The sequence below is a fragment of the Lathyrus oleraceus genome, chromosome 5 (genome assembly GCF_024323335.1).
Source record: "Lathyrus oleraceus cultivar Zhongwan6 chromosome 5, CAAS_Psat_ZW6_1.0, whole genome shotgun sequence".
NCBI lineage: Eukaryota > Viridiplantae > Streptophyta > Magnoliopsida > Fabales > Fabaceae > Lathyrus > Lathyrus oleraceus.
In genome coordinates, this window is record NC_066583.1 from 649,145,800 (window position 1) to 649,156,995 (window position 11,196).

Here is an 11,196-nt window from a genome sequence, read left to right on the forward strand (position 1 = left end):
CACGACCTCAATGGTCTAGGGTTGACTGGATCTTATTTAATCAGAGAATTATGAGGGAATCCTGTAGTAGATCCCGAATTACCATAATAATAAAAACCTACATGGGTTAACACAAATCTAAGAACAATACCAAGCATTAGAATGGTTAAAACAAAGCTTCAATAGATAGAGACTCCACTAGTGCTCTTCGACTTCTCCATGTCGGGAACTCACCGAGTTCTAAAATGACTAAAATAGTCAAGGACCCCTGAGGCTCTCCGCTTTCTTCATACCAAGAACTTAACAGGTTCTACAACGACCATAAGTCGATACTTCACTGGGGCTCTCCGACTTCTCTATGACCAGAACCCTTCGAATTCTAAGAATACCCTATTTCAAGAATCTACTAAGAATCTATGGCTTCTTTATTAAAAACGTGGTGTTTTCTGACATCATTAAAGTCGTAGATCTTCCCAAGATATGCTTGAAACTTACCCTTCTCCTTAGCAAAACAAAAATACGCTTAAAGGCAAGGTAATTATCAAAGATCAGTAGAAGTAAAATACAACATTGTTATAAATCCAATGACCTCAATAGGTACCAAGCATATTACATAAGAGAGAGAGAGAGAGAGAGAGAGAGAGAGAGAGAGAGAGATATTCTGGCACAAAGATATGCCCCATGTTATAAAAGAATCTCCATGTTCGGTCACGTCATTGTGCCAGTTTAGAAAGTGCATGCAAGTAACAGTAGGTTGTGTTGTACCTTATCTTCAATAGAGAATAATGTTTTGGGCTTCTTTTGTCCAGACATTTGATTCTTTCAGGGTTCATTCCCGGGGGACTTATGTACATCCCGAAAATTATTTGGCTGGACGAGGTATGAAACTGGAATTTCTAAAATTGGCCGAGATATCCATTTTTGGTCGAGATGGTCATGTAGAAACCTCAGATCGTCACACATAGGCCGACCCTTGATGTCAGATGGTCGGGCTCCTTAATAGTTAATGGGAAGACTAAGGGTCATATGAAGGATACAAAATATTAGTGTACATCCCGAATTTTATTAGAACCCGAATATAGTCGATATATATCCTGGGGATTTTATGACATCAGAGAATTATTATGAGCCCGAACTGCAAGTTCTATACTCATCCCTGACTCAATCGACTGGGATCTAAAGGAACAATCAAGGGTCAAAAACCTATACAAAACGATTAATAAATCAGTTACATTTCACTAATGGCTATAAACGGTTACAAATACTTATTAAACTCAGTTATGAATGATTAATAGTTGGTTACATAATTATAACCATAAAGGCTTATTAATCGAAAGAGGGAGGGGAAAGCATATATATAGATCTTGAAGCCAACAATAAAAATGGGGGAACACAACGAGTAATAGTCGGAAAAGAAGCTATTGGTGATAGCAACATGCTTGTAAGACTCAGGGATCCCAAAAATGGAGTCGACCACCTCATTTCCCTATACCAATCACAACCATTCCAACCAGACATTTACGGTTTTCCTTGGCTCGCATCAGGGAGGTCAAACTTTTAATTTTTTTAAAGAAAGAACAAACATTTTAAACTCTGAATGAGAATCTTCCTATGAAGGAGATTCTGCCTCTGAAGATGAGTCTGGGTCTGAAGGTGGCTTTGATGCTGAAGTAGAGTCTGAAGACGAGTATGACTCTAAAGTTGAGACTAAAGACGAATATGATTATGAAGGTAAGTTTGATTATGATATAGATTATGATGGTGATCCATACTTTGGTGGTAATCATGCCTCTGAGGGTGGTCCAGCCTCTGAAGGTGGTTCAGACTCTGAAGGTAGTCTAGCATCTAATAATGTTCCAACATTTGAAGAAGATTTTGAACAAGTTTAGAGACCACAAAGAATCATACAAATACCAAAAAGATTTACAGAGTTTGACATGTTGCATAATAATGAAATATACTCTAAAGGGGAAGTCATTTAATGTTCCGTGTTGGTAGACTCTAAACCAGTAAGTACTGAAGAAACTCTCAAGAAGAAAGTATGGTTGAAGGCCATGAAAGAAGAACTTGAGTCTATTGAAAGAAATAAGACTTGTAAGTTGATTGAGCTTCCAAAGAACAATAAATCCATCAGTGTGAGATGGGTTTACAAGGCGAAACTGAGGCCAGATGGATCAATTAGCAAACATAGAGCAAGGTTATTAGCTAGAGGATTTCTACATAAATCTGGACTAGATTACTTTGAGGTGTTCGCTCCTGTAGCTAGACATGAAACAATCAGATTGGTGATTGTTATAGCTGCTAACATGAATTGGCCTCTGATGCATTTAGATGTGAAATCTTCATTTCTGAATGGTCCTTTACAAGACAAAATTTATGTATCACAACCTCTTGGATTTTTAAAAAAGAATCGAGAAGGGATGATGTACAAGTTGCATAAAGCCTTGTATGGACTGAAACAAGATCCTAGAGCTTGAAATTTGAAAATTGATCCATCAGGGATTTAGAAAATGTATGATGGAGTATGGTGTTTATGTTCAACACACATATGATAGCAATATGATTCCTGTGTGTCTCTATGTTGATGGCATATTACTAACAAAGAGCTATTTAGGTGAGATAGCTAAGTTCAAGAAGGTGTTGATGAATAAGTTTGATATGACTGATCTAGAAAATATGACATATTTTCTAGCGATGGAGATTGTGCACTCTGAGACAGGTATAATCTTGCATCAGCTGAAGTATGAACTTGAACTTCTAAAAAGATTTGAGCTGATGAATTGCAAGTCTGCAATCACATCTGTTGAGACAAATCACAAGTTGGATTCTAATGTTAAGGGTGATGATGTAAATGCTACAACTTTTAAATAGTTGGTAGGCACATTGAGATATTTCTGCAATACTAGACCCGCCATTTGCTATGCAGTTGAAATGGTGAGTATGTTTATGAACAAACCAAAGTGGTCAAATTATCAAGATGTTGTCAAAATACTAAGGTATATTAAAGTGACTCTGAAGTATGGAGTTTTGTTCCCTTCTAATACTAAATCTGAGTCAAAGTTGATATCTTATTCAAACTCTAATTTGTGTGGAGACAGAGTTAACAAAAGAAGTACTTCTGGATACTTTTTCAAATATTTAGGAAGTCCCATTTCTTGGTGCTTCAAGAAGTAACCAGTGGTTGCATTGTCAACTTGTGAAATTGAGTACATTGCAGGTGCTTTGATTGTTTGTCAAGTTGTGTGGATTCTGAACATGCTGCAGGATCTGAAGATCAAGGTGAGCAAGCCTGTGAAGTTGATGATTGACAACAAATCAACTATAAATCTTGTAAAGAATCCAGTGTTGCATGGAAGAAGCAAGCACATCGACACGAAGTTCCATTTTCTAAGAAACCAGGTTCAGAATGGAGTTCTTGAAGTTATGCACTGTAGCACTCAGAAGCAACTGACAGATGTGCTAACCAAAGCAAACAAGACTGAAAATTTAATCCAAACGAGGGATGAAATTGGTGTTGTTGATTTTGATTAGCTGAATATGAATTAAGAGATGATGTTAGATATAATTCATTTCATTTGAGTTGCATTTATGATGAATTTGAGTTTCATTTAAATTCGGAATGTGTATATATATTGTACTTGCATTTCAGTTAGAGTAAGAATTTTTTCATTTTGTAACAGAATTTCTTATCAGTAAAAGTTAGTTACAACTTTTCTCTCTTCTCTCTTTCATCTTCATCATTTTCATCTTCTTCTTCTTGTGCACCAACACATCCTTCATTCGACGTAAATGAACATGAATCTCTGATTTAGTTAGAAATTTCACTATTTAATCTTTTTTCCATATTTTTAAGAAACATTTTCTACAATCAACATTTTTAAAAATAAATAACTCACCTTAAATTATTATTTTATATTTTGTTTGAATAATAATATATTAAAATTTTAAAGAATTAAAATATTTAATTTTTATTGTTAAAAAAATTAAATTTAAAATAAAGAATAATTAAAAAATATTTTAAGATCGGTAACTGAGCAACGTGCTGACACAATCTAGTTATATCGAGAGAATATTTATATTTGAATTTTGTAATTTTTTTTGTCAAATGTGAATTTTTGTATATTTTATTATGATAGATATATTGATTATATTTGTAGTTTTTTTGGCCATGGATTTTATTTTAGCTATTCGACACTCATTCCTACCTTTTTCTTTAGATATTGTTTTAAGGTTATTTAACATAGTAATAAACCTTCTGAACTTACAGAGCATAAAAAAAAATTTACCATTAAAAAACCAATAAATTTTCTTACTTTAAATATAATACTTTTCAATTTTTATAACACTCTTAATTATTAATTATTTTATTTTATCTATTTTTCTTATTTGTAATAAATACTTAAATATATTTTATTTTCACTATCAAATATTATATTAATCTTTAAAAATAAAGAATAAAACTTTTAAATAAGGACTGAAAAAATAGGATTTTGTTAAAGAACTTTAAAATATGTTTAAAAGGAAAAAACATTATTAAACTTTTTATATTGAATTGACTAACATGCAGTTTTATTAAATATAGTAAAGCAATTAAATCTATTAAATGAATGGTTATTATTACTAGTATTGATCGAAGGCAAATTGATGAGTAAAGGACAAATGATTGGATATAAGTTGTGCGGCGGCTGACGTGGGAGTGTGATCTTCATGAAACCAAACTCAAGCCAATAGTTATTATTATTGGTCTAATTTTGAATATCGGTTTTGTGTGTCCACATGAGATATGTGGATTAAAACATTTTATAAATGAGGCAATTTGTGTGTGTGTGGTCATATTAGCCTATTTTGTATTTGAAAATGACAAACTTTGTTGCACCAAACTTTACTTTATAGTAGGCAAATAGCACAAGTTTGTCATAAATATTATTATTATATTAAATGCATTTCTTCATTCCAATCCTTGGGCTCATGAACTATTTTGATCCAATTAAGAATTTTGCACCAATTCTTTTCAGCTCAATACAACCAAAAAAGAGATGATTCATGGTCTCTTCCTTGTAGAAAAAATGACATAGGGTATTATCCACCATTTCAAACTTAGGAAGCATATCCTTAGTGGCTAACTTCCCATGGCAAGCAAGGCACAATGTCATCATAGCACGAGACCAAGCAACATTTTCATAAAATAATGTCCTCCAAGTCACCTCATGTTTATCATCTCTCAACTTTTCATACACAACCTTCATGTGGAATTTTTCCTTACTAAGCATTTGCTCCCACAAATTTTGCACTTGCATAATATTATCCCTTTGCTGCAAAAATCGCCTTCATTATCCAAAAATTATTTATCCATAGCTATCTGACTTACCATTAAGGTTCCAAAGAAGCTTCATTATAACCATTTTGTTCCAAGTCTCCAGTTCAATAATGTTAAGGCCATCTTGCTTCCTAGGCATGAAAATCTTCTTCCAAGTTATAGGGCTCTTTCTACTTATCACAATTCCACCTGTCCACATGAAAGACCTACAAATTGCATCAATTTTCTTTATCATAAACTTCGGCAAGGGGAGACATTGCATCCAATAGTTAGTGATGCAAAGGAGATACTTTTGATTAATTGGACTCTCCCAGCATAACTTAAGAGAATAGTACTCCAATGATGAATCCTACCAACAACTTTTCCACATTAATCATGTAGTGATGAATGGAGAACTTCTGACATGTCATGGGGTCTCCTAAGTACTTAAAAGGAAGTGTTTTTCATCTAACAACTTAACCTTTTTCTAAAAATTGAATTAAATGATTATGGTCATCCTTGCTTTTGTCTCGAAAACATGCTTCTAATTGTTATGATTAAAAATAACTTCATTTGGTATGGAGATTTTCGAAGGTGAAAGATGCAAATTAGAGATAAGGAGCATCTTAATTATCGGCGGTGGGATCAACATTTCGTGGTGCAAGGAAGTCAATGTGAGTCCATTTTCAAGGTAGTGGTTTACCCAAATTACTTTTATAGCTACAAATTGACGGGGGCATTTTGAGTTATGAGTAATTCTTGTTAAGTGGTTCATTATTCTAATGTTTGTTGATGTGGTAAAACATTGATGAATTTTTCCATAAGTGATACTAATGATCTTGTAAAGAATAAAGTCACTCACTTGAGTGAAAAATGAGTTAGATATAAGAGGAAAATTTGGGAAATTGTCGGTGTCATCTAAGTTTGGTACGACATGGATGAACGATACATGCAAACACTCTTACACTCAAGTAAGTGATAATTGGTAACGAGTGGTATATTTTAGGTTAATAGTGTGTGTACCTTGATTGAAATCTTACTTCTCTTTTTATAGTAAGATCATATGATTTTGAGAACCTAGAACCTTCTATGCCAGATATATGTTCAAAGAGAGACAAAAAATTGTCCGATGAGAGGCAGTTTCTTGAAAATGATTCGTTTTATGATCCGAGTCTCCTCGTTCAATAATTTTCCTTCACCATTTTTTATTCCCAGGAATATCAATGCTCAATTCGAGGTGGTAGAGCCTTCCATGATTCCATAGTTGGAAAGTTAACATCTTTCTTTTGATGTGACCTATTTGATATCACATATATTAATTAACGTGAGAATTTTCTTTATTTTGTTCCATTGCCTTTCCAGCTCAAAAAAATATTAATTTTAACTATTTTTTAGTACAAATATTTGTCTTGTGTATGATTTGTATGATAAACATTTTGTGATTTGATTCTCTTCATTCAATATTTTTCTTCACTAGTTGTCCATCCTTAATTAGAGGTCCTAGAACTCCCCCTAGTCCATAGCTAAAAAAGGTGGTGTCTTTTGTCAGACGTAACCTATTTGGCATCACATCAATCAACGTTAAAATTCTCTTTATTCTTGATCAGACAGTCATTGTCCTTTGACCCCACAATATTATTAACTTTCACTAATTTTTTTGTTTCAAATGTTTATCTCGTGTATGATTTGTATAATAAACTTAAATTATAATATAATAACTATTATAATATTTATTAAAAAGATAGTGTAAAAATACAAAATTTAAATAATTGATTAAATGTTTTTCTAATTATGAATCATGCGTCGACTTCTTTAGCGACTTGTTTAAAAGATACATGAAAATATTAAAATGAAAAATATTATTCTTAGAGGATTTTGTTGGTGCACAAGGTGATAAAGATGAACAATGGAAATAAGAGAGAGAAGAGAGAATAATAACAAAGATCCACTACTCTAAAATGGTTACAAATGGTTGCACACACACACACACACACACACACACACACACACTGCTACACAGACTGCAAAAGAAGGATAATAAATGTTCACACCACTCACTTGCTTAGTGAAACTTAAGAGAAAATACTAAAATACCATCTAACAAACTTTATCTACAAGTTTCTGAAAAATGAATTAATTATAACATCATCGCTTAATTCATATCCAGCTTAACCAAAACTAACAACACCAATTCCATCCCTCAAACGGAGAAATTGATCAGTCTTGATTGTCTTCATCAGAGCATCTGCCAACTACTTTTGGATGCCAGAGTTCACAACTTCTAACACTCTATTATGAACCTAATTTCTCAGAAAGTGATACTTAGTCTCAATATGCTTGCTTCTCCCATGCAACACCAGGTTCATTGTAAGATTGATTGCATACCTGTTATCAATTATCAACTTCAGAGGATTGTTTACTTTGATCTTCATCTCTTGCAGTAAGTTTAGAAGTCACGCTGCTTGACACGAGTCACAACGCCTACAATATATCTTACTTCACAGGTTGACAAAGCAACAACTGGTTGCTTCTTGGAACACCAAGAAATAGGACTTTCCAGAAATTTAAACAAGTACCCAAAAGTACTTCTTCTATCAACTCGGTCTCCATACCAATCAGAATATGAGTAACTCAGAAGTTCTAAGTCAGATTCACCACCGGAAGGAAACAAAACTCCATACTTCATAGTTCCCTTTATATACCGTAGATTCGGATATCAACTTGGTAATGAGACCACTTCGGTTTACTCATAAACGTACTCAACATTCCAACTGCGTAGCAAATATCAGGTATGGTATTATACAAATACCTCAAAGAACCTACCAACTACTTGAACGTTGTTGCATCTACATCATCATCAAAATTTAATTTCTGATTTGTATCAGCAGGTGTGACAACAACTTTACAATTCTGCAACCCAGACCTCTTTAGAAGCTCAAGTTAATATTTTAGGTGATGTAAAATTATGCATTTCTCAGAGTACATAATCTTCATCGTTAAAAAATAAACCATATTTCCTATATCCGTCATCTCAAACTCATTCATCAACTCCTTCTTGTTCTTTGGAAGTTCTGTCAACTTCCAAGTCTTGTTTCTCTATATGGCATCAAGTTCTTATTTCATGGCCTTCATCCAGATTTTCTGCTTGAGAGCTTCTTTCGTATTCACGGGTTCATAGTCTACTAACATGGCACACTGAATAACTTCCCTTTCATAATCTATTTCAGTATCTTGCAGCATGTCAAACTCTGCAAACCTTCTCGGAATGTTTCTGATTCTTTGTGGCCTTTGAACTTGTTCAGAACCTTTTGATTTTGGAACAACATCAGCTGCTGCAAACCTTTTCAAAGTATTTCTGATTCTCTGAACTTATTCAAAACCTCTGACTCTAGAACAATATCAGATACTGGAACTCCAGAAGTACCGACTTTAGAAGCATGACCACCTTTAGAATCTGGAACATTCCCAGAATATGGACTACCACCAGAATCTGAATCACCATCCGAATCTGGATCAAAATTAGATTCTTCCTCGTAATAAATCTTTCTTTCTGATTCTGACTCAATCTCAAAATCATTTTCAGGTTCTGACTTATCTTCAGAATCAGAATCAATATCTTCATAAGTTAACTATGCACTGGAGTTGGATTGAGACTTGCTCCAATCCCATAATTCTGACTCTTTCACAATAACATCTCTGCTGACTTCAACCTTATTAATGAATGGATAATAAATATTATAAGCACTTGTAATGTGATAACCCACCAGTAACATCACTTTGCTTCTATCATCCAGCTTCTTTTTAGTAGCATCTGGAACGTGTTTATAACAGATAGAACCAAATACTCTAAAGTGAATCACACTTTGCTTATCGCTAGTCCACGTCTCAAAATGAATAATTTCTTTCACCTTCTTGGTTGAATACCTGTTGAGCACATATGCTGCAGTGGCAACAACTTCTCCCCACAAAGTGTTAGGAAACTTCTTCTCCTTTAGCATGATCCTTGCCATATCAAGCAAAGTTTGGTTTCTCCTTTAGCAAGACCATTGTGTTGAGGAGTATATGAAGCATTCATTCATGCTTAATTCCATTCTCCTCATAGAACTTCTTGAACTCTATAGAGTTATACTCACCTCCAACATTAGTTTTGAGAATATTCAGAGTCTGACCACTCTGTTTCTCATAATTGATTTTGAGTTTCTTAAATTCAGCAAACACCTCATGTTTGAAATTTATAAGGGATACCCATGTCATCCTTGTGAACTCATCCACAAATGAAACAAAGTATTTATTCCCTCATAGTGAAGGTTCTGGAAATGGTCCATACACATCATAATGTAATACTCATAAAGCACGTTTTTCTCTTGGAGCTACTTCTAATGCAAATGAGTCTTGGTTGCTTCCCTCTCATGCATACATTGCATGGCTTTTTTTGGTTTCTTAATTGTAGGAATTCCACATACCATTTTCTTTGAATTCAAATGCCCAAAGCTTCTGAAGTTCAAATGAGCAAATCTTTTAAGCCACAAGTCACTTTCCTTCACAACACTTGTTGCACTAAGGCATTAATAGTTTGCAGTTTTAACATTCACCTTGAATGTTCTATTCCTTCATTGTTCTGACTCCATAATCAGCTTCTGACTACAATCATACAAGTTCAAAAGATTGTCCTTCATGGTAAATGAGATTCCATTTTCAATTAATTGACCTACACTCATTAGATTACTCTTTATGCTAGGAACATACCAGACGTTCTGAATTAATGCAAATTTGTCATTATTCAGAATCACTCTAACATTCCCCATTCCTTCAGCATTCAGATACTTATCATCTGCACATCCGATCTTGATCCTCTTCCCATAGTCAAAGTCAACCATCCATTTCTTATTTCCAGTAAGATGGTTTGAAAAACCAGTGTCCATATACCACCAGTCTTCTAGAGACGCACTATCAGAATCAGAAGCCATTAATAGCACATGTTCATCATCATAACTTATGGCTATATTCGTTTCTTCTAATTTCCTCTCCTTGTTTGTCCAACAATCTGCAACGAAGTTGCCAAACTTCTTACAACAGTAACATTGAACTTTTCTCTTGTCATACTACTCCTTTCCCTTATGACTCCCAGAATTTGAGGTTTATGACTTCTAAGACCTACCATGGCTTTTCTTGGCTTCTGACCAAGATTGCTTCTGGTCTTTCTTGACAAAAGAAGCTTTTAGAGCCTACTCTACATTAAATCAACGATTTTTGCAATATCTTTTATAATTTAAGAAATGAATACAAAACCCCTAGACTTTTGTTTAACTAAAATTTAACCAGAACTCTGTATCGTCAAGCAAATCCTTGATATCGATATTGGGGATTTCCCCTCTTCTTACTACATTCGCAGATTATTACACTTTCTAATTTACTGATCCATTGCATTTTCTAGAAGTGCAGCATAATCGTTGTTGACGAGATCAATAACATCTTAAGCGCCAAACAACACACACATCTAAATCACCCAACGATTCCAATTCTTGCCATCGAACACTTGAAGCTTGGTACTCAGATTACCGTTTTCGTTCATCTTCAACCTTGTGCAATACACCCTGATCTCACCTAAACACAATGTTTCCCAATCATGCAGAATCAAGATATGTGATTATGTTACAATTTTGATCAGAAATTCAACACGAATTCTCTGAACAAAAATAATCACACAATGCCTCACCGTTCCACTCGTATTTCCCGTGGTGTTTCTCTATGGATCTGAAACGGAGCTCTAGATACAAATTGTTGGTGCACAAGGTGATAAAGATGAACAATAAAAATAAGAGAGAGAAGAGAAAATAATATCAAACTTCCACTACTCTAAAACGGTTACAAATAGTTGCACACACACAACTACACATACCGCAAAAGAAGGATAATAAATG